The sequence below is a fragment of the Oncorhynchus masou genome, chromosome 28 (genome assembly GCF_036934945.1).
Source record: "Oncorhynchus masou masou isolate Uvic2021 chromosome 28, UVic_Omas_1.1, whole genome shotgun sequence".
NCBI lineage: Eukaryota > Metazoa > Chordata > Actinopteri > Salmoniformes > Salmonidae > Oncorhynchus > Oncorhynchus masou.
Window position 1 is genome coordinate 31,149,074 of NC_088239.1, and position 26,050 is coordinate 31,175,123.

The 26,050-nt window shown below is 41.8% G+C and overlaps 1 long non-coding RNA gene across 1 annotated transcript in view; it reads left to right on the top strand.

Moving 5' to 3' along the window:
* LOC135518570 (uncharacterized) overlaps nucleotides 1-26,050 on the top strand; it is a 104,034-nt gene that overhangs the window by 26,526 nt on the left and 51,458 nt on the right. Inside the window, exon 2 of the long non-coding RNA XR_010452171.1 lies at nucleotides 11,642-11,762. This is a non-coding gene — a long non-coding RNA (uncharacterized LOC135518570). The remainder of the gene's footprint in view (nucleotides 1-11,641; nucleotides 11,763-26,050) is intronic.

Sequence of the window (26,050 nt, forward strand, 5' to 3'; positions counted from 1 at the left end):
ATGATCCCAAACACACAGCCCGGGCAACGAAGGAGTGGCTTCGTAAGAAGCGTTTCAAGGTCCTGGAGTGGCCAAGCCAGTCTCCAGATCTCAACCCCATAGAAAATCTTTGGAGGGAGTTGAAAGTCCGTGTTGCCCAGCAACAGCCTGCTCTAGAGGAGATCTGCATGGAGGAATGGACCAAAATTCCAGCAACAGTGTGTGAAAACCTTGTGAAGACTTACAGAAAACGTTTGACCTCTGTCATTGCCAACAAAGGGTATATAACAAAGTATTGAGAAAGTTTTGTTATTGAGCAAATACTTATTTTCCACCATAATTTGCAAATAAATAAATTAAAATCCTACAATGTGATTTTCTGGATTTTTTTTTCTCATTTTGTCTGTCATAGTTGAAGTGTACCTATGATGACAATTACAGGCTTCTCTTATCTTTTTAAGTAGGAGATCTTGCACAATTGGTGGCTGACTAAATACTTTCTTGCCCCACTGTATATAAGGAACAGCATGGTCTGTAAAGGGTAGGCTCTCAGCCTAACAGTCAAGACTTTTGGGCCGATGGTTTCATTATTACAATAAATAATCAATATTAAATTAAGATTGTTTGACGACATGACCAACTCCAGAGAACATTTTTCCACTGCTCCAGAGTCCAGTTGCGGCGAGCTTTACACCACTCCAGCCGACGCTTGGCATCGCGCATTGAGATCCTGGGCTTTTGTGCGACTGCTGGGCAATGGAAAACCATTTCATGAAGCTCCTGACGAACTTTTCTCATGCTAATGTTGCTTCCAAACACAGTTTGGAACTCAGTGAGTGTTGCAAACCGAGGACAGGCGATTTTTACATGGTTCAGCACTCGGCGGTCCCGTTCTGTGAGCTTTTGCTCCTAGACGTTTCCACTTCACAATAACAGCACTTGGGTCAATGACATGACATGCATATTTTGGTGTATGTGTGTGTGTGTGTATATATATATATTTTTTTACATTTTCTTTTAAATTGACTATTTCACTATACGTCTGAATGGGTAAGACCGTTTAGGCAGAAAGATTTTAAATACTTTTGTCACGTTGTCATTCGCCGCGACCGACACATTCATTATTTTGGATCAAATCACATGGTACTCATGTGACCTCCATTAAGATGCCTGTTTTGGTTAAGAATAAAGATTAGCAAGTCTCTCTCGTAAATGTTTAAGTTTATACTTCCTGTCGGGTTTTATTCCCAAAATCTGATCGTGGCGTGAACGGTAAAATCCAATAAAAATATAATTATCTGAAAAGCTTATTGAATTTAAATACCCAAGATACATACTTGATGTCAAAGTCAATTGTTCACATGCAAGCAGTTGCCCCTAAAACATGCTTATGTGAAAAGTCATACAATATAACCAAAACGATCAGTTGCAGTCACCAGAAATTCCGGTTACACCATATGACTAAACGGTTGTACTGAATGTCAATTTGTCTTTGTTTTTAGTCATATTTTTCTTTTTGTACACATGCATCATTTTCTGCTTTTAAGTAAAAACACACAATTTTGTAGGATAACGGTGTCTTTTTTGTTGTTGATAGCACATCAAGCAGGGTAGCCTAGTGGTTAGTGTTGGACTAGTAACCGGAAGGTTGCGAGTTCAAACCCCCAAGCTGACAAGGTACAAATCTGTCGTTCTGCCCCATGAACAGGCAGTTAACCCACTGTTCCCAGGCCGTCATTGAAAATAAGAATGTGTTCTTAACTGACTTGCCTGGTTAAATAAAGGTAAAATTAAAAAATTAAAATTAAAAAGCAGCTAATACTGAAAACATGTTTATGTAAATAACTACTATCTATTAATTGAGTGTCAATGGGCAGATGCCTTTTATCAAGCAAATGCTTTTATCATCAGGACACAGATTACCGCTGACTCAGTTGCACGGGATAGGTGATTATTTTGTGTTTCCTGGCTCCGCCTCTTTGCAAAATAACAACTTCAGAGATCTAGCTGTATAACCAGGATTGGCATTCAAAAACAATAATTGGGCAAACAATTATTGGGATTCACCCTGTAGTGTCCCCAACATTAGGCAATGTGGGGTAATATTAGGGACACTACAGGGTGAATCCTGTAGATGTGGGACACACACACAATCCCCACCCTTCCCCCACAAACAACCACAAGCTCAAATATTAAATAGTTGTTCCATACTCGAGCCCAACTCATGAAGACTTGATGTGCGAATGCATATACAGTTGTAGCTGTTTGTGAAGGCATGCACAATTGAGCAAGAATGGGGCAATTTGATTCATCAATGTCAAGTTCTAGCTGATGGAGCTCCGATACAACCCCCTACCCTGAAACACACATGCTGGTCCCCCATTGTGACCATTTTACCAAGCATCTCTGTGCAGACAGACTTGAATTATTTTGTGCCACCAGGCCCACAATCCATTTTCCATCAGTAACAATGGCGCCGGAGAAGAAGGCTGACGTTTTGCTTGTCCCCAAATTATTGTTTTTTTTTTTCTTCTTTTTTTTGCGTTATTTGTAACTTCATATTTTATTACTTATTTTGTACATAATGTTGCCGCTACATCTCTTATGACCGAAAATAACTTCAGGACATCAGGACTGCGATTACTCACCACGGACTGGCAGAATAGTTTTTCTTCTTTAACGAGTCTGGCGACCCCCACCGCGAATGATCTACTGCTTTCTCAGGAACAGGCCCAGATCCCCGTGATTTGCATGAAGAGGTGGAGAAAAGGGACCAGAGGGCAGGCTGCCTTCTGAGAATTTGTAGGCGATCGAATAAACCTCCACTTCCTTCCATCCTGCTAGCAAATGTGCAATCTTTGGAGAATAAAATAGATGACCTACGTGGAAGATTAAATTACCAACGGGACATTCTGCTTCACGGAGTAGTGGCTGAACGACGACACTATCAACATACAGTTGAAGTCGGAAGTTTACATGCACTTATGTTGTAATCATTAAAACCTTTATTGTTTTATTACCTCTACACAAATTTCTTGTTAACAAACTAGTTTTGGCAAGTCGGTTAGAACATATACTTTGCATGACGCAAACAATTGTTTACAGACAGATTAATTCACTTATTCACTGTATTACAATTCCAGTGGGTAAGACGTTTACATACACTAGGTTGACTGTACCTTCTTAAAAAAGCTTGGAAAATTCCAGAAAATTATGGCTTTAGAAGCTTCTGATAGGCTAATTGACATAATTTGAGTCAATTGGAGGTGTACCTGTGAAAGTATTTCAAGGCCGACCTTCAAACTCAGTGCCTCTTTGCTTGACATCATGGGAAAATCAAAAGAAATCAGCCAAGACCTCAGAAAAAAAATTGTAGACCGCCACAAGTCTGGTTCATCCAGCAATTTCCAAACGCCTGAAGGTACCATATTCATCTGTACAAACAATAGTACGCTAGTATAAACACCATGGGACCACGCAGCCGTCATACTGCTGTCTCCTAGAGCTGAACGTACTTTGGTGCGAAAAGTGCAAATCAATCCCAGAACAACAGCAAAGGACCTTGTGGAGATGCTGGAGGAAACGGGGACAAAAAATATCTATATCCACAGTACAACAAGTCCTATAGCAACATAACCTGAAAGGTCGCTCAGCAAGGAAGAAGCCACTGCTCCAAAACTGCGTAAAAAAAGCCAGACTTCGGTTTGCAACTGCACATGGGGACAAAGATCGTACTTTTTGGAGAAATGTCCTCTGGTCTGATGAAACAAAAATAGAACTGTTTGGCCATACTGACCATTGTTATGTTTGGAGGAAAAAGGGGGAGGCTTGCATGCCGAAGAACACCTTCCCAAACGTCAATCACGGGGGTGGAAGCATCATGTTGTGAAGGTGCTTTGCTGCAGGAGGGACTGGTGCACTTCACAAAATAGATGGTGTCATTAGGGAGAAATGATGTGGATATATTGCAGCAACATCTCAAGACATCAATCAGGAAGTTAAAGCTTGGTCGCAAATGGGTCTTCCAAATGGACAATGACCCCAAGCATACTTCCAAAGTTGTGGCAAAATGGCTTAAGGACAACAAAGTCAAGGTATTGGAGTCGCCATCACAAGTCTCTGACCTCAATTCTGTAGAAAATATGTTGGCAGAACTGAAAAAGCATGTGCGAGCAAGGAGGCCTACAAACCTGACTCAGTTTCACCAGCTCTGTCAGGAGGAATGGGCCAAAATTCAGCCAACTTATTGTGGGAAGCTTGTGGTAGGCTACCTGAAACGTTTGACCCAAGTTAAACAATGTAAAGGCAATGCTACACTCAATTAGTATTTGGTATGTAAACTTCTGACCCACTGGGAATGTGATGAAAGAAATAAAAATCTGAAATAATTCTCTACAATTATTCTGACATTCCTCATTCTTAAAATAAAGTGGTGATCCTAACTGACCTAAGACAGGCAATTTTTCTAGGATTAAATGTCAGGTATTGTGAAACTGAGTTTAAATATATTTGGCTAAGGGGGTATGTAAACTTCAACTGTTCAGCTGGCTGGTTAGACGCTGTACCGGCAGGATAGAACAGCGGCATCTGGTAAGACAAGGGGCGACGGACTGTATATTTGTAAATAACAGCTGGTGCACGATATCTAAGGAAGACTTGAGCTATTGCTCGCCTGAGGTAGAGTATCTCATGATAAGCTGTAGACCACATTATCTTCCTAGAGTTTTCATATGTATTTTTTGCAGCTGTTTACATACCACAACAGACTGAGGCTGCCACGAAGACGGCATTGAATGAGCTGTATTCCTCCAAAAGCAAACAAGAAAACGCTCACCCAGAGGTGACACTCATAGTAGCCGGGGACTTTAATGCAGGGAGACTTAAATCTGTTTGTCCTGTTTTCTCTCATAATGTTAAATGTTCAACCAGAGGAGGAAAAAAAACTCTGGACCACCTTTACTCCACACACAGAGCATACAAAGCTCTCCCTCGCCCTCCATTTGGCAAATCTGACCATAATTCTATCCTCCTGATTCCTGCTTACAAGCAAAGAATTTAAGCAGGAAGCACGAGAGACAAGATCAATAAAAAGTGGTCAGATGAAGCTGATGCTAAGCTACAGGACTGTTTTGCTTGCACAGACTGGAATATGTTCCGGGATTCCTCCAATGGCATTGAGGAGTACACCACATCAGTCATTGGATTCATCAATATGTGCATCAACGACGTCGTCCCCACAGTGACCATAAATACATACCAGAAGCCATGGATTACAAGCAACATCCACACTGATCTAAAGGGGTAAAGCTGCCACTTTAAAGGAGCGGGACTCTAACCCGGAAGCTTACAAGAAATCCCGCTATGCCCTCCGACGAACCATCAAACAGGCAAAGCGTCAATACAGGACTAAGATCGAACCGTACTACATCGCCTCTGACGCTCATTGGATGTGGCAGGGCATGGGAAGCACAGCCGAGCCTACCAGACGAGCTAAACTACATCTAGGCTCGCTTCGAGGCAACTAACACTGAAACAACATGCATGAGAGCACCAGCTGTTCCGGAAGACTGGAAAACTGTTCAACATTCACAGGGCCAGATGGATTACCAGGACGTGTACTCTGAGCATGACCAACTGGCAAGTATCTTCACTGACATTTTCAACCTCTCCCTGTCCGAGTCTGTAATACTAACATGTTACTAACCTGTGTCCAAGAACACTAAAGTAACTTGCCTAAATGACTACCGACCCATAGGACTCACATCTGTAGCCATGAAATGCTTTGAAAGCTCACATCAACACCATTATCCCGGAAACCCTAGACCCACTCCAATTTGCATACTGCCCCAACAGATCCAGATGTTGCAATCTCTAATGCATTCCACGCGGCCCTTTCCCACCTGGACAAAAGAACACGTGAGAATGCTATTCATTGACTACAGCTCAGCGTTCAACACCATAGTGCCCTCAAATCTCATCACTAAACTAAGAACCCTGGGACTAAAAACCACCTTCTGCGACTAGATTCTGAACTTCCTGACGGGCCGCCCCCAGGTGCTAAAGATGGTTAACACCACATCTGCCACGCTGATCCTCAACACGGGGCCCCTCAGCGTGTGTACTCAGTCCCCTCCTGTACTCCCTGTTCACTCATGACTGCACGTCGGTGCCTGTTAATTTATCACTGAATCACAGCCTACTTTGATTATAACTTTAACTCTACCTACATGTACATATTACCTCAACTAACCGGTGCCCCCGCACATTGACTCTGTACTGGTACCCCCCTGTATATAGTCTCGCTATTGTTATTTTATTGCTGCTCTTTAATTACTTATTTGTTGTTTTTTAACTGCATTGTTGGTTAGGGGCTCTTGAGTAAGCATTTCCCTGTTGCATTTGGCGCATGTGACTAATAACATTCTATTTGATTGTCTGAGTGTGACCACCTCGCAATGGGTTACTGCGGCTAGTGTTGCCAGCACTGCCACTAGCTGGGTGGGGCCACTCCGCTGTAATTCCCACTGGCTAGGTACAAGGTCATAAAGGTTCTCATTAGTAGCTTTGAGAAATTCCTTGTATATTATGCTCACCCATCTGGGGGCAGTACAGCTTTAGTGGGTCTGTGACCACGTTAATCTTTCGGTATAGGCTATTTACCATAGGCCTATTAAACAGATAATGACTTCTCCTTAGTGAGTGGGTCGCTCAGGTGGGTGTATAGGTTTGGGGTCTGTTCCATCATGATAGGACAATAAATAAGCTATATTTGTCATTTATTTTAAAATGCATGTCTCATATCTGCACAAAATGAAAGCTCTCACAACGCTTGCTTGCAGACACACATGGGCTCTGGCATTTGTAACCATTTTCCTTTTTCACTCAACACCAAGCTTTCCCAAACACAAAAACACACACCCCACCTTCCATCGCATTACACCCACACATATCCAGATACTGTGCGTTCTATGTCCTGTTTGCTGTGTTTTTATCCCCAACATGTTGATTCTGACCTAATTTCAGGCTTTTGAGTATTTTTGTGTCCCAGTTTCTTAAATGTGAAGATGTATTATTTCAATAATTATCCTTTCTACAAATGATGGCTTATCTATGTGACTCACCACCTGGATTCGGTCCTTTGTAGCAAAATGTGAAATGGTGTTTTTTATATTACATAAAAGTAGAGACTCAGAGCTACAAAATGGTATATCATACACTGCATTTGAGGAACAATGGGAAAGTAAATCTGCCTTGCATGTTGATCAACTTGGAAACTCCCATTTTGAGAAAATAGTATTTGCATGTTATCTAGTGAAGAGCTCTGTCTACACCCATTCAACATCATTCACACCATCTTGAGCTATAGCCTCACCCATCTCGTTTCACTCTGAGCACACACTTGACGCTCTGGCGTATTTGTTCACGTCTGGATAACATAAACAGCCTAAATCAGCTTTGCTGGCAACAATTTCATTACGCTTTTTTACAGACACCGGCCATAATCAACGGGTGTTGTACACACGTAACGTTAGCTAACGAGCCAGCCAGCTAACATTAGCTAATTAAACAACATTGAACAAAGTTCCAACATTGCGTAACATTAGGCTCAAATTAGAAAAGCAAACAGCTCTGGGAAACTAATAATAACCTCTGCTAGGGAACCAGCCAGCTAAAGTTAGCTAGCTAACAGTACACTTTAGCTTGAAATAAAACCACTGTCAAGATTAGAAATGTGTAATATCTGAAGCTAGCTAGCTATCTTACCTGCATACATCATTATGCATGATGGATACGTCTCCCTGTCAGGAATGCAATACCACGGTTGCCCTTAGATTGAAGATGTAATCCGGAGACAGACGTTTTCTCCATATCTTTAGCTATCATACTCTAATTCCACTGATTTTCAAAACTTGATCCTAAAAAAAGTGGAGAGCTACACTTATGCAGCTTCACTATACAATACATTTTTTTATTTTTTTATCTGCGTTCAACAGGATTACAAACACTGACGAACGCCTTGAATATAGCAGAACAATCCAGAACAAACTAAGGAGATGATTGTGGACTTCAGGAAACAGCAGAGGGAACACCCCCCTATCCACATCGATGGAACAGTAGTGGAGAGAGTAGCAAGTTAAGTTCCTCGGCATACACATCACAGACAAACTGAATTGGTCCACTCACACAGACAGCATCGTGAAGAAGGTGCAGCAGCGCCTCTTCAACCTCAGGAGGCTGAAGAAATTCGTCTTGTCACCAAAAGGACTCACAAACTTCTACAGATGCACAATCGAGAACATCCTGGCGGGCTGTATCACCGCCTGGTACGGCAACTGCTCCGCCTTCAATCGTAAGGCTCTCCAGAGGGTAGTGAGGTCTGCACAACGCATCACCGGGGGCAAACTACCTGCCCTCCAGGACACCTACACCACCCGATGTTACAGGAAGGCCATAAAGATCATCAAGGACATCAACCACCCGAGCCACTGCCTGTTCACCCCGCTATCATCCAGAAGGCGAGGTCAGTACAGGTGCATCAAAGCTGAGACCGAGAGACTGAAAAACAGCTTCTATCTCAAGGCCATCAGAGTGTTAAACAGCCACCACTAACATTGCGTGGCTGCTGCCAACACACTGACACTGACTCAACTCCAGCCACTTTAATAATGGGAATTGATGGGAAATGATGTAAATATATCACTAGCCACTTTAAACAATGCTACCTTATATAATGTTACTTACCCTACATTATTCATCTCATATGCATACGTATATACTGTACTCTATATCATCGACTGCATCCTTATGTAATACATGTATCACTAGCCACTTTAACTATGCCACTTTGTTTACATACTCATCTCATATGTATATACTGTACTCGATACCATCTACTGTATCTTGACTATGCTGCTCTGTACCATCACTCATTCATATATCCTTATGTACATATTCTTTATCCCCTTACACTGTGTATAAGACAGTAGTTTAGGAATTGTTAGTTAGATTACTTGTTGGTTATTACTGCATTGTCGGAACTAGAAGCACAAGCATTTCGCTACACTCGCATTAACATCTGCTAACCATTTGTATGTGACAAATAAAATTTGATTTGAACAATCCAAACTACGAACTCGGCATGTCCAAACCACTCATTATCTCAGCAACCTAGCCATGATTAACTATCTTTTTCTGTGGCTTAACCAACAAGGCTCGTAATTTAACAATTTGATTTGTATTTACACATGTTCCTTAATAACAAACTCGTATGCCATGAAAGTTCACATGTTCCAGAAGACATTTCTGCCAAAAAATGTTTTGCATTCAAACGGCTCTCCTGTGAAGTCATGACTTGCGACATACACCTTGTTTCCTTAATTGGGTCACATTTATAAATAGAAAGTTGATTACTATTTATTTTACAACATTCCTTGTCTTGAGTGGTATAGTGTGTTTGTAGTTTTTCTTTATCAATTTATCAATTGTATTTTGTTTTCCAGTCAAATCTTTATTACAATCCCTACCATGGATATTATTGGGTGTTCCATTATTCGACTCTTCTATGGGAGCTTGGTATTATTTAGAATAGCCATGGAGTAGTCTGTCTCGGAACAGTTGCTTATCAATGTATGGTTTATCGACTACGAGAGCTACATGTTTCCCTTTTAAGTCTGTGATTTTTATTTACTGTTTAAAACATATTGCTCACCATATGTCTGCTGCAGAGGGACAAGAGAGCCATGCGAAACTCATTTTAATTAGTCATGTTAATAAAATTGCTGCACTAATTATTTAATAAGGAGAACGAGCTATGAAGGGAAAATTCAGAAGTTTTTGTGCAGGTTCAGCCAACTAGGTCAAAAAGTAATGCAGTTTTGTCTAAACAATACGATATACTGTATCGATTCCCCCCACTCACCCACCCACCATCGCTAGTCTATATGGCTTATCAAAAACTCAGATGTAGGCCTGTGTCAATCGAGGCTTCATTTTTCTATTTAATGTAGGCTATTTAACATATTATTTAATCTGGTGAGTTTGCTGTGAATTTATAGACTAGCATTATCAGGGTTGAGCAGTCCATTCACGGAGTTTAGCCATGGGGATTTTAAATTGAGGCTATTGATCTCATTGGGCCTAGCACACAGCTTTATGCTTATCATGACATACTTGAGTACTTGAGGGGGTGTGGTATATGGGGAATATGCCACAAACACCCAAGGTGCCTTATTGCCTGAAAGTCACAAACCACGGTTATGACAAAAGATATACATTTTTCCGTCGCTATTTACGTTGCTAACCAGTTTATAATAGCAATCATCCGAACCATCTAGTTTATAAAAATATTTTGAGCCATTGTGCCATTGAGCAAGGCACTTAACCCCCACAACATTTCCCTGGGCGCCCAGTGTGTCAGCCTCCCCACACAGCTCCAAACAAATCTGTCAGATATCTGTCAGATATCTGTCAAATAGATAGATAGATAGATAGATATCTATCTATCTATCTTTCAGGGTTGTTGGGTTATTAGCAGAAGTCAAATTTCAATTGGCCCTTGTGTCCAATAAAGTGATCTTAATCTTAATTTACGTAGAAGTACAATTTCTAATGAATCATGGCGTCGATGTACTAAGTTTTTCTCTGAAGAACGAGTTCCATGAATCTTTTAGATTTTGGATTTGTCCTGTAGTGTTCTGTTGGTGGTTAGCCTTTAAAAGCCTACTTTTTCTACTTGGTGAACTGAAAATAAAATATCTTGCGCAGTCATGTAAAAAATATATTTTGCAATGTTTTAGCAGATACAATTTTACTTCCTAAGCAACTAATAATTAGATAATGCAAGTGCACGTTAGACAAATTAACATGTTATTTGTTCGCTTCAAGGCCTTTTGAGATTCCTGTCAGTCAGAACAACAATGCTACTTTTTCTTCAGTGAGCAACTCTTTTATTTTGTCAACCAGTTTTTCAACTGCTTCCTCAACCGGTTTTGAGTTACCCCTCTCTTTCGCACTCGCTCGTTCACTCTCTCTCCTCATCTTCCACCTTGTTTTGAGAAAAAAGCTGGGTCCTGGCTGTCAATAGGAGCTGCTCGTCAGTTCATCTCTCAGCAGAAGAGCATCCCTGGGTGCCAGGAAGCCTCTCTGATCTTCTCATGGCACTGCACTTCCTGCCCGCTTCACACAGAGCTCGGGATACCAGATAAAAGGCATAACAGCCACTCATTTCCAGCCTATTGTTTCCCAGTAAACGAAGAACCCCACCCCCATTATCCGCAACCCCATAACTAGACAGCTGATTTAGCATCTTGTGGCATTCACATGACACAGCCCCTTGGCTAACAGCATTTTTCCTTATCAAATTCAACAGGTTATTTGCACCGCCAAACTCTGTATAAATGAGTCCTGTCAATGGGATTTTGGGATTTTATAATGGGACTCAATGTGCACTGAACCGGATTTGGCAAGGGTTTACACATTTTCATTGTGTGTTGCCTACATTGCAACGTTAGTGGCTTAAATAGCGATTTTAAAAATAATTTTAATCCCCTCACTTTGACAAGTGCCACGTTAATCAATTGCTTCAGATTTGTATACTGAATGCCGGATATGTTTTCCTCCAGAGTTGTATGTGTAGATTGATCATTTGTGTGTTTTCATTCAGGATGTATACCTTGTGCCGGGTGCAGGATTCTATCAGGGCGAACCGGAGTGTAGAAGACCCTAAGATGGTGGAGCAGCTCTTAAACCAGGGCAGGGATAACCTAGACATCAACCAAAGACAGGTAGGCTAAGCAACACACACACACACACACACACACACACACACACACACACACACACACACACTGGTTCATGAAAGAACAGAGTTATTCCAGCGAGGATTGTGATGCTCACAGCATCTTTTCCCCCAACAATCATTCAGCCAAAGAAATGTTTTCCGTTAATCACCCACAAAAATGTCCCCTGGCCAGCATTTCTCTGTACTGTAGTTTCTACAGTGGGGGTTCTTATTACCCATCCTCCTACGTTGCTCACTCCCCCTCGGGTAACCCCTCTACACAAACATGTCCAGATGCATGTAGATGAGCACCTGTTAAGTGTCTACCTGTCGACTCTCCCGCAGTGCAGCTGCAACAGAGTGCTAATCACAGCTGATACCCTGCTGTTGGCTGCTTTGTCCCCATAATGCACTCCAACCTCCAAACCCATTCCCAGGGGATCATGGCGAAGGCTGCAACCCTCTCTCTTAGGTATATCTCCATCGGTCTGTCTTCTGTCTCGCTTTCTCTTTTTGCATATCATTCACTCTTTCTCTCTACCTGTAACTTCCTTCATACTGGACACAGACCTTAACATGGTATCCACGAGTTCATCTGATTCTGGGTAAGTAGATTCCAAAATCCCAAAGTATCCCTTTAACCATCAAGGTAGTTTCACTTTTGCTGTAGTTTGACTGACGGCTAACACACATTAAAATATGCCGTTAGTAAAACGGCCACGTGGTCGATAATATACACAGAGTTTAAAAAATATATACATACATACATGCATACTGTGGGGTAGTGCTAGTCTGCTGTACCTGTGCCAAAACGCTAGTATTTTTCAGCCTTTAGCTTGTTCTCCATCCTCTCAGCAGTTTTATTTCCCTCAATGATCAAAACTCGTTCTCATGCTCTCTCATCTCTCTGCAGCAGACATAGTGAGCAATACGTTTGGAACACCAATTTGCAATATCGAATCGCAATACGTATCATAGAGATGGGCGATATATCTAATTAATTTGAGGTTGTTTTATCACGGTATTCCAAATGTCTGTGTCGCAAGCATCAACTTTTCTTTTTTTTATGAGCACTTACGTCCGTCCGCTTGTTGTCATGTTTTTCGTCTCATCTCCTTTTGCTTCTTCTGCTGTGACTGTACAACTTCCCATTTACACACACACACACACACACACACACACACACACACACACACACACACACACACACACCAAGCTCCTGCTACTCACAACAACAAAGATGAAAGATCATTTCCTCTTTGACAACAAGTGGTTTCAACTTACTATTTGCATTTGAGATTTGGTCCTACCGAATCGGTCATATAGACACAAACACATTGAGATATTATTTTTCTATAATCGACGAGAATCACATTTCAAAAGGCACTCGCACATCTGAGCTGTCTTTGTTGTAGGTGCATGGTAAAAGTTGAATTAGATTAAGCTTTACGTATCGGCCTCAAGGCCTTCGTCAGAGCTCTCGCACAACTGCCATATTAAAATGCAACGGAATTCCATATGTTGCCTTATGACATTACAAATAATTAACAATTTACCGGTTTAATCAGGTAATAGAAGTAAAGTGGCACTGCGGAAAGACCAAGAACCGATAGGGGCTGAAAATACAACAAGCCAGGACCAAGTATTGAAGAGGGGAGATGCACGTGCAGCACAAAGTAGTAACACCTCGTAAGACACAAGAACTCCAATCAGGAAGCACTCCACAGCACTGGAAATCTCACAGCACCTTTGTCACCTCAAGGCCGCAAGAGGGACCCATCTGATGCCACCCCAGAAACCCAAGCAACAAGATAATTAAATAGCCCAAGATGAGCAAAAACCAAGGAATGGAACCAACTAGACCAAGACCTTAAAGTCCTAGAGCCACTCTAGACAGCTTAATGGAAAGTTGACTCCTTCGCAAATCACTTATCAGGCGAGAGAATGCTCTGTCACAGTGGAAAAGGAGAACCGAACTGCACACCAGCCAAACGGAGGGGAGATCCAACGCCTGAGGAGTTCAAAAGAGATGGGCAGTGATCTGGCCACCACTTCTGACCCGCCAATGGAAGGGTGTTACAGTTCAGGGTCGAAACACCTGAGGAAAGCTAGACAATGTCTGATGACATCAGCTTCTGGCCAAAGCAACAGTCATTGAAGCAAGTGAAGAAGCATCCCTAGATATACACTATATACAGTGGTTCTTCCTTTAAAAGCTGCGTCATACTACGTCACACCTTGCGGGCTGTTGCAGCATTCTGTGGCACGTTATGTCAGACATTTTTTCTGTTAATGAAAGTTATTGCTATTTTGACCACCAGAGGGCATCTTTGAGAAGCATTTGATTAGTCTCCATATTAGAAGTACGCGGGAGACCGGGGTTCAATCCCCCAACGGGGAGGAAGAAGTAGGCTGTCCTTGTAAATAAGAATTTGTTCTTAACTGATCCCCTATGTGTTGTTTCATAGTTGTGATGTGTTCACTATTATTCTACAATGAAGAAAATAGTAAAAATATAGAAAAATCCTGAAATGAGTAGGTGTGAAACAATTAGATTATATTTTTTTTGCTGAAGTCTACTGATACTAGCCATACTCAACGGGTGTTGAGCGCTCAAATTCATTATTCTGCGCTCTGGTACACTCAGACGAGAGTGCTCTGAAATCGGTGTAGATAGCCAGAGCGAATTTACGAAAGCACCTGAATGTCCATTGAGAACGCACAATGACTATACCGCTAAGCTAAGAATGACGGGAATAATCCAGTCGAAAAACATTGGGTAGTTAGCCTATAGTTAATATACTGGCAGGTTTGATGTATAACTACTAACATTAAGTAGCGAGCTAACATATGCTATGTGGTTCGTATGGACAGCGTAGATAACACATGGTCAGCTAATATAACGTGTAAGGTAACTTATTTGAAAGTCATTACATTGAGTAGCAAGCTACCCCTTGGTCATTAGGACAAATCTGGTCTGTGATAGGGGGGGGGGGTTCATACCTAGATCTGCTATTAGACTTTGCAGCCTTTACTAAAGAATAGTCTATTGTTCAGCTATTAGTCCCCCTCCCCAACTTACAACAAATTGTTACTCCCATCTCGTTCCTCGCCCTCGTCCACAGAGTGGCTCGCTTGTGGGCTTGCTGGCAGGATATGGCAGCACCTTTCGGTTGTGTGTCAAGAATTTTGCATACAGTAGCACGTTTGTATGAATGTGTGGTTATTCACAGGCAAATTGTTATATGCTATGGAGGTACATTTGTGTCTTTTTGTCAAGAGCAAAATGTTTTATTTTCAATCAAAAAATCTGTTCTGAAAGCAACTTTTTTTCCGACACAAAGGAAGTCCTAGCGGGCACCTACGAAGGACTGTGTGATGATAGCATCTCAGGTAAGCAGCACTGGGCATTCTTCCGTCCAACTTCTACTTAGCTAGTAGTTATCTCCTACGATTAAGTGTCAGTTCATAATATTCTACTATATTACATACATATATACAGTTGGGCAAAAAATAATTTAGTCAGTCACCAATTGTGCAAGTTCTCCCACTTAAAAAGATGAGAGGCATGTAATTTTCATCATAGGTACACTTCAACTATGACAGACAAAATGAGAAAAAGAATCCAGAAAATCACATTGTAGGATTTTTAATGAATTTATTTGCAAATTATGGTGGAAAATAAGTATTTGGTCACCTACAAACAAGCAAGATTTCTGGCTCTCACAGACCTGTAACTTCTTCTTTAAGAGGTTCCTCTGACCTCCACTCGTTACCTGTATTAATGGCACCTGTTTGAAATTATCAGAATAAAAGACCTCAAACAGTCACACTCCAAACTCCACTATGGCCAAGACCAAAGAGTTGTCAAAGGACACCAGAAACAAAATTGTAGACCTGCACCAGGCTGGGAAGACTGAATCTGCAATAGGTAAGCAGCTTGGTTTGAAGAAGAAAGAAATCAACTGTGGGAGCAATTTTTAGGAAATGGAAGACATCCAAGACCACTGATGAGCCCCAGATCGAGGGAGATTCACGCAAGATCTCACCCAGTGGGGTCAAAATGATCAAAAGAACGGTGAGAAAAAATCCCAGAACCACGGGGGGAATTAGTGAATGACCTGCAGAGACCTGGGACCAAAGTAACAAAGCCTACCATCAGTAACACACTACGCCGCCAGGGACTCAAATCCTGCAGTGACAGACGTGTCCCCCTGCTTAAGCCAGTACATGTCCAGGCCCGTCTGAAGTTTGCTAGAGAGCATTTGGATGAGCCAGAAGAAGATTGGGAGAATGTCATATGGTCAGATGAAACCAAAATAGAACTTTTTGGTAAAAACTCAACTCGTCGTGTTTGGAAGACAAAGAATGCTGAGTTGCATCCAAAGAACACCATACCTACTGTGAAGCATGGGGGTGGAAACATCATGCTTTGGGGCTGTTTTTCTGCAAAGGGACCAGGACGACTAATCCGTGTAAAGGAAAGAATGAATGGGGCCATGTATCATGAGATTTTGAGTGAAAACCTCCTTCCATCATCAAGAACATTGAAGATGAAACGTGGCTGGGTCTTTCAGCATGACAATGATCCCAAACACACCGCCCGGGCAACGAAGGAGTGGCATTTCAAGGTCCTGGAGTGGTCTAGCCAGTCTCCAGATCTCAACCCCATAGAAAATCTTTGGAGGGAGTTGAACGTCTGTGTTGCCCAGCAACACCCCCAAAACATCACTGCTCTAGAGGAGGGCATGAAGGAATGGGCCAAAATACCAGCAACAGTGTGTGAAAACCTTGTGAAGACTTACAGAAAACGTTTGACCTCTGTCATTGCCAACAAAGGGTATATAACAAAGTATTGAGATAAACTTTGGTTATTGACCAAATACTTATTTTCCACCATAATTTGCAAATAAATTCATTAAAAATCCTACAATGTGATTTTCTGGATTTTTTTTTTCTTTCTCTCATTTTGTGTCATAGTTGAAGTCTACCTATGAAGAAAATTACAGGCCTCATTTTTTTAAGTTGGAGAACTTGCACAATTGGTGACTGACTAAATACTTTTTTGCCCCACTGTACATACAAACATACTGTAGCATGATAAATCATGCAATTATTATTCTCAAGCTAACCAAAACCATTGAGCTACGAACACCTGTTCTTGACATTTTCAGTTGCATTAATCTAACTTATTTTCATGGCAACAGGTCATGTCATATTTGTTTCATAGTCGATATATAATCATATTTCATTATAGAGTTACGTTTAGCTTTTTTTACAAGCTTCAAGTGGTATTTGTCTGGTAATGACATTTTCTTCTATTGTTTGACCTCGTCTGTTTTTCAGCATAAAGTACTCTAACCACTTAGTGTGTACACCAGGTGAGACCACACACACACACACACACACACACACACACACACACACACACACACACACACACACACACACACACACAATAAGTCTCTCTCTATCACTTCATCCCTCTCCCCTTTCTCCCTAAATCCTCTAGGTTATATCAGCTGTGTTGGTGAAATGATTGACTGACCGACTGAGTTAGAATTTTTTTTAAACAATGCTTAATCATGCTCTCTCTCTATCCATCTGTCTCTCGCCTGCAGGTAGGTTTTAATGTGAGAGAGGAAGCCAGTCCCGTCATCGCCTCCTCACCCGCTCTTAAGATAAGATAACCTTCGGGCCAACTGGGAGCCCAAGGCTGGTTAGGAGATACCGCTAGAGACACTATGTAATTGTGATGAACTGAGAGAATATTAGGGTAGCACTGTAATTCATTAATCATATGCTGTCTGCCTCTGTTCTTACCTTTCCCTTTCTGTCTTCTACATCTCTCTCCCCACCATCTTTGTTCCTCTTTTTTATAGTGCACACCATACAGTGGGGAGAACAAGTATTTGATACACTGCCGATTCTGCAGGTTTTCCTACTTAGAAAGCATGTAGAGGTCTGTAATTTTTATCATAGGTACACTTCAACTGTGAGAGACGGAATCTAAAACAAAAATCCAGAAAATCACATTGTATCATTTTTAAGTAATTAATTGGCATTTTATTGCATGACATAAGTATTTGATCACCTACAAACCAGTAAGAATTACGGCTCTCACAGACATGTTAGTTTTTCTTTAAGAAGCCCTCCTGTGTACCTATGATAACAATTACAGACCTCTACATGCTTTGTATGTAGGAAACACTGCCGATTTTGCAGGTTATCAAATACTTGTTCTCCCCACTGTATGTGCATTGAAATACAGATTTAACTTGTATTTCTGATATTACAATTATTATAAAGCATGTATTATGTATTTATAACACCTGGATGATGAACTTTCAATAAATCATTTCACATTCTCCACTGGTTGAAATTAAGTATCTAATTGAAATACTCAGATTAATGCAGATGAAGGGAGTTAGATATGCATCGGGTTTTTTGTATACATGAATTACAAATCAGCTTTTAAATCATGTTTCTAGTCTATTGCATAGTTACAATGTGTAACCATTGATGTCCTAGGAGCAGGAGTGGTGAACACTGTTGAAGTGTAATAATTGTAATACATACATGCAGACACAGCATCATTCAAATAATGGAGTTTGATACACCTGGTATTGGATATGACTGAAAAAGATTCTCACCTTTATTTACCAAGGAAGAGTATATGATCAGTAAATATACTCAATGTACAGACTACAATGTGGGTGATCTCATGTGTGGTAATAACTACAGTATATGTATATAGGACTTGCATCCATGGCACAATAAAGTTATTATATTCTACTCTATCCATAGGCTTCATTAATGCCATTCAGACTTGAAGTTGATACAACCACTATGATGGCTGAGGTTCATAGGTAGATGGGTTCTGAACTAATACTCATACCAAACGTTTTAAGGTCCTTACACAGATTGGCTACATACTGTCGCTAGCTACACATCCATAGGCATACAGTTATGTTTATCCTGTACTACACAATAAGCAAGTAGTTAGCTAGCTATGTTACTGTAGCTGCATTGCAAGGCAAGCTTACACCATTGTACATTCAATTTGCAGTAAATGCTTTAGCTAGCTAGATTCTTTACATCCACTGTTTCACAAGACGACAGCCTGGTTTGCTGCTTTTCTCAGGAGCCCCTAAAACATTAAAACAACAAGAATGTCAAATTAATTCTCCTAACACTAGCAAGCGGGCTAATGTTAGCTAGTCAGATAGCTTACTAAATAGCGATTTTCATAAATTAACTTTGACAAATATGCACAATCGTTTGCCTCTACATTAACGAACATATTCCTCTCAATTGTACATTTTTAGCTTGACTCGTTATGATGTTATAATTACTTACATTTGCTTCTCCCAAAATGTTTTGTCAGCCATCTTTGCTGAAGAAAGCCACAGGGGAGGGGTGGCTCGCGTCAAATTTGTCATTGGAACCACTCGATATAATTGGTCATATAAAAACTTTGGGACCCAAATGTAAATGAGTGCTCTAACTCCCCCTTGTGGTTGCCTGGAGCAATGAAGCCGTGATGCTGGGTACCTCTAAGTCCCACGGTGTAAACTCGCAACTTTTAAAGGAGGAACCACCGTATACACAAGTATGTGGTCACCCCATCAAATGAGTGTATTCTGCTATTTCAGCCACATCCGTTGCCTACAGGTGTATAAAATTGAGCACACAGCCATGCAATCTCCATAGACAAACATTGGCAGTAGTATGGCCTTACTGAAGAGCTCAGTGACTTTCAACGTGGCAATGTTATAAGATGCCACCTTTCCAACAAGTCAGTTCATCAAATTTCTGCCCTGTTAGAGCTGCCCCCAGTCAACTGTAAGTGCTGTTATTGTGAAGTGAATTTCTAGGAGCAACAACTGCACAGCCGAGAGGTGGTAGGCCACACAAGCTCACAGAACGGGACCACCAAGTGCAGTAGTGTGTAAAAATTGTCTGTCCTTGGTTGCAACACTCACTACTTAGTTCCAAACTGCCTCTGGAAGCAGCGTCAGCACAATAACTGTTCATCGGGAGCTTCATGATATGGGTTTCCATAGATGAGCAGCCACACACAAGCCTAAGATCACCATGCGCAATGCCAAGCGTTGACTGGAGTTGTGTAAAGCTCGCCGCCATTGGACTCTTGAGCAGTGGAAATGCGTTCTCTGGAGTGATGAATCACGCTTCACCATCTGGCAGTCGACGGACCAATCTGGGTTTGGAGGATGCCAGGAGAACACTACTTGCCCCAATAAGTAGTACCAACTGTAAAGTTTGGAGGAGGGAAAATGGTCTGGGGCTATTTTTCATGGTTTCGGGCTAGGCCCCTTAGTTGCAGTAAAGGCAAATATAAACACTACAGCATACAATGACATTCGATGATTCTGTGTCTCCAACTTTGTGGCAACAGTTTGGGGAAGGCCCTTTCCTGTTTCAGCATGACAATGCCCCCATGCACAAAGTGAGGTCCTTACAGAAAGGGTTTGTCAATATCTGTGTGAAAGAACTTGACTGGCCTGCACAGAGCACTGACCAGAACCCCATCGAACACCTTTGGGATGAATTGGAATGCCGACTGCGAGCCAGGCCTAATCCTAAGTGCCCGAGCTCACTAATGCTCTTGTGGCTGAATGGAAGCAAGTTCGCGCAGCAATGTTCCAACATCTAGTGGAAAGCCTTCCCAGAAGAGTGGAGGCTGCTGCTATTACAAATGGGGGACCAACTCCATATTAATGCCCATGATTTTGGGATGATGTTTGACAAGCAGTTGTCCACATACTTCTGATCATGTAGTGTACTACTACATGTACACATACATAGTCCTAATGTGTTAAGAATCATACCATGTTGTATTTGTGCCGTCCTGTAGCCACTGTTCGAGGTCATCATCGGGTTGGGGCAAGTTGTTCTCCATCCTCCCATCTAGGCTGTTGACCGTTGCAGCAAGTTGCGACTGCTGAGGTTTCATGTGCTCCATCAGTGTTAGGATGTGGAGTTCAACTGCTGCTGCCCCCAAAAAATAAGATGGATAGAATTTGAGTTCCATACCATGTTTCTACATAGTGAGATCGAGGGGATATGATTATTAGCTAGTGTAATACTGTATTGTTCCCTCCATTGGGAGTCGCTCTGTCAGTATCTCCGTATGTCTATAATGGTAGACAACACAGACTTTTTTATCTGAGTAACTTCCCAGTGGGAACATCGGGTGTATAACAGTAACATTCACACAGTACATGACAAGTACAGATACAGTACATCACACTGACTAAGGAGAAATATGGTTAATATGAATTGGCTATGTTGTAGCTAATCGTTTAAAAATGCATCACAAGCTCAGCAAATCACCAACAAGTCCAAATTAATCTGTGGGTGATGGTGATTTGAGTAAATGTGGCGAGAATTTTTTTTTTTTAAGAAAAATACTCACTTTTGCTTCTTCCTTTCCCCCCCTGCCTCCACCCACCTCAGCTTCGGACTGTAAATCTGACAACTCACAGGTCAACAAAGCCTTCAATTTCTGCCTGGCTCGCAAGTTATTGTCTGAAAATAAATGTGTATTCTGTTAAATACCTATTAGCAGGACACAAGGAACATTGCAAAATAACTAACCAGTAGCCACTTCAATTGAATTGTCAACTTTGTCCAAAAGGAACATTTGTTGAATAACATGTTATTGGAATATAAACTATTATGACATTAAACAGTCAAGCAAAATTATTGGTCATAGCTCCCAAGTGGCGCACAATGGGATTGCTTTGCAGTTCTCCAGCTGTATCCACTGAAATAGAGGTGGGCGTGCAAGGTTCAAGGCACGAGGGCAGGGTGCACGGTATGGGCCGCAGAGTTGCGCACAGAAGACAGACCTAGCCCATAGGGTAGCATGGAGCAACACTTTAAGGGGCATTGCGCTAATAATGACGCTAACTACGGAAATGTTCCCACTGTTCTTAGTGCCAGTCTGCACGTTCAAACTAAAACAATGTAACTAATGATAGTGCGAAAATGCCCCGTAGATATGAATTCGGAGGGCAAATATTAAAGCATTAGACCTCTCACTAAAGGCGTCACTCAAAAATTATACTTAAATCTGAACTTACATTTGTAAATCCCAAACTGTAAAAGTGATTTGAAAGGTAAATGCAAATTATTTGTGACATTGTGGTTACAGTAAAAATGTAAACAAGATGCTGTGGTTTTATTTTCAGTGGAAATGGAGATCTGGTGGCATTTTGAAAAGAGGTTTTCAAACACTTTTTTTTAGCCCGATGAGCAGGACAATACTCTTTTGTAGCCCGACTACTGTAGGTGTGAGAGTCACACCTTTCCAGTACTCCTCACCCTGCCCCAACCTTAACACAGTTACCATTCAAAAACGAGCTGTTTATCTGAAAAAAAATGACATTGCAACCAAAGAGAACAGACGAAATGGAAATCGTTTTCATCAAGCTAGCTTCTTTCTTTGGTGCTACCCTTTCCAGGGTTAGGACCATAACCACGAGAGGACATGAAAATGAGCCGGCGCCAAAACCTAAGCTATTTTGGTTTCAGTGCATTTTCTTTTAAAAAACATGTAAACACAGCAAAAAAAGAAACATCCCTTTTTCAGGACCATGTCTTTGAAAGATAATTCATAAAAATCCAAATATATCCACAGATCTTCATTGTAAAGGGTTTAAATACTGTTTCCCATGCTTGTGCAATGAACCATAAATAATTAATGAACATGCACCTGTTGAACAGTCATTAAGACACCAAAAGCTTAGACGGTAGGCAATTATGGTCACAGTTATGAAAACTTAGGACACTAAAGAGGCCTTTCTACTATCTCTGAAGAAAGATCCCCAGAACCCCTGCTCATCTGCGTGAATGTGCCTTCGGCATGCTGCAAGGAGGCATGAGGACTGCCGATGTGGCCAGGGCAATACATTTCAATGTCCGTACTGTGAGACTCATAAGACAGCACTACAGGGAGACCGCACGGAAAGTTGATCATCCTCGCAGTGGCAGACCACGTATAGCAATGGGCTGAGAGAGGATGGACTGAGGGCTTGTAGGCCTGTTGTAAGGCAGGTCCTCACCAGACATCACCGGCAACAACGTCGCCTATGGGCACAAACCCACCATCGCTGGACCAGACAGGATTGTCAGAAAGTGCTTTTCACTGACGAGTCGTGGTTTTGTCTCACCAGGGGTTATGGTCGGATTCACGTTTATCGTCGAAGGAATGAGCGTTACCCCCAGGCCTGTACTCTGGAGCGGGATCGATTTGGGGGTGGAGGGTCCGTCATGGTCTGGGGCGGTGTGTCACAGCGTCATCGGACTGAGCTTATGGTCATTGCAGGCAATCTCAACGCTGTGCGTTACAGGGAAGACATCCTCCTCTCTCGTGGTAACCTTCCAGCAGACTCATCCTTACATGACCCTCCAGCATGACAATTTCATCAACCATATTGCTTGTTCTGTGCATGATTTCCTGCATGACATGAATGTTAGTGTTCTGCCATGGCCAGCGAAGAGCCCGGATTTCAATCCCATTGAGCACGTCTGAGACCTGTTGGGTCGGAGGGTGAGGGCTAGGGCCATTCCCCCCAGAAATGTCCGGGAACTTGCAGATGCCCTGGTGGAAGAGTGGGGTAACATCTCACAGTAGAACTTGAAAATCTGGTGAAGTCCATGAGAAGGAGATGCACTTCAGTACTTAATATAGATGGTGGCCACACCAGATTCTGACTTTTACTTTTGATTTTGACCCCCCTCCCTCCCTTTTGTTCAGGGACACATTATTCCATTTCTGTTAGTCACATGTCTGTGGAACTTGTTCAGTTTGTCTCTGTTGTTGAATCTTATGTTCACACAATTCTTTTCACATGCCGAAAATAAACGCAGTTGACAGTGAGGACGTTTCTTTTTTTTGCTGTGTTTATATAGCCTATCAATTTGTAGGCATACTGTGTAATAAAATCGATAACTAAATTAAGGTTAAATAAAACATATTGTGTACTAAAAACGTGAATGTGTTTTTGCAGAGCATACAACCATGCCGACAACCATCCATGGAGATCAGTTGACAAAGGGCTGGACATCGGGCCGCACCGAAAAAACGCATCCTTGCCAAGAAAGCGGTTAGTTTTGGTAGATTCTTAAAATGTGTACACAGCATTTGTGTGTTGGAGTCACTTTTAATTCTTAATTGATCTACCGTTTCTATCATAGGCCATTGTAATTGAAGGGGGCTCAGGGCGGTACCGTTCTGTTCATCTGAAGGTGCGCATGGATCAGATTCAAACTTTGAAGACCGAGATTGAAGGCAGACCAGCAGAAAGAGAAACATTATCTGAGGGCAGAGATACGGGCAACAGCTGACACATTGGTCTAGAGCCAGGTGGCATTGGCGGAGATTCAGGCAGAGAATGGCGCGTTGAAGAGTACGAGGAATGAGATGGAGTCACAATCCATGCCAGGCACACCTGTGAGCTCTGGAACTCCACATCCGACAGGCAGTCAACATGCCCGGCGGTTCATCAGGTTGTCGGTTCACCCTGACATTTCCATTCCTCTTCTGACAACAGAACTTGACCAACTGCTCACTAGGCACAGCAAGGGCCGCCCGGACCGTTATGCTGTGCTGCTATAGCCTAATAAACAAATGCAGGTGGCTTATATCTTAAATGCTTTAAACGCTTTATTATCCAAATGTAGAAGCATATACTGTACTGTATTTCTTCATCAGCATCTTAATGCTGTTGTTCATAAAATGATTAAAAATACTCTTTCAAAATGCCAATGTTTATTTAGTATGGATCCATAACGGATTACTATGTGAGAAAATGTCACTGAAATACCGAAATATTGGAACAAAGTTGTCTAATGAAGGTTAAAAAAAATTGCTTACTGGAAAATATTCTTACAAACACACACGGTCACGTTGTACAGCGCCATTATGGCTATTAGCAGGTAGCTGGGCAATAGACTTGCCTAGAAGGAGGGTAGGGTGAGAATTCTGTTGTCAAATGTATTTCTTACTTCGGTTGGCTGTGTCACAACTGGCTGTGATTGGATGCAATTTCAGCTTAATCCACCAGAAAAAAAACAACAACAAATAATACAACAAAAGGTGTTATTATGTATCACATCTGACCGTGATTGGGAGTCCCATAGGGTGGTTCACAATTACCCCAGCGTTTTTCTCCCTCTAAAAACATAAATGTGTTGGCCTTTACAAATATTATTTTTGCCTTTATTCAGATTATAAATGCTCACTTTTATTTTTTATATGAAATTACAGTGGGGCAAAAAAGTATTTCATCAGCCACCAATTGTGCAAGTTCTCCCACTTAAAAAGATGAGAGAGGCCTGTAATTTTCATCATAGGTACACTTCAACTATGACAGACAAAATGAGAGGGAAAAATCCAGAAAATTGTAGGATTTTTAATTAATTAATTTGCAAATTATGGTGGAAAATAAGTATTTGGTCAATAACAAAAGTTTATCTCAATACTTTGTCATTGCCAACAAAGGGTATATAACAGAGGTCATTTTGTGTTTTGGCCCATTCCTCCATGCAGATCTCCTCTAAAGCAGGCTGTTGCTGGGCAACACGGACTTTCAACTCCCTCCAACGATTTTCTATGGGGTTGAGATCTGGAGACTGGCTAGGCCACTCCAGGACCTTGAAATGCTTCTTACGAAGCCACTCCTTTGTTGCCCGAGCAGTGTGTTTGGGATCATTGTCATGCTGAAAGACCCAGCCACGTTTCATCTTCAATGCCCTTGCTGATGGAAGGAGGTTTTCACTCAAAATCTCACGATACATGGCCCCATTCATTCTTTCCTTTAAACGGATCAGTTGTCCTGGTCCCTTTGCAGAAAAACAGCCCCAAAGCATGATGTTTCCACCCCCATGCTTCACAGTAGGTATGGTGTTCTTTGGATGCAACTCAGCATTCTTTGTCCTCCAAACACGACGAGTTGAGTTTTTGCCAAAAAGTTCTATTTTGGTTTCATCTGACCATAAGACATTCTCCCAATCTTCTTCTGGATCATCCAAATGCTCTCTAGCAAGCTTCAGACGGGCCTGGGCATGTACTGGCTTAAACAGGGGGACACATCTGGCACTGCAGGATTTGAGTCCCTGGCGGCGTAGTGTGTTGCTGATGGTAGGCTTTGTTACTTTGGTCCCAGCTCTCTGCAGGTCATTCACTAGGTCCCCCCGTGTGGTTCTGGGATTTTTGCTCACCTTTCTTGTGAACATTTTGACCCCACGGGGTGAGATCTTGCG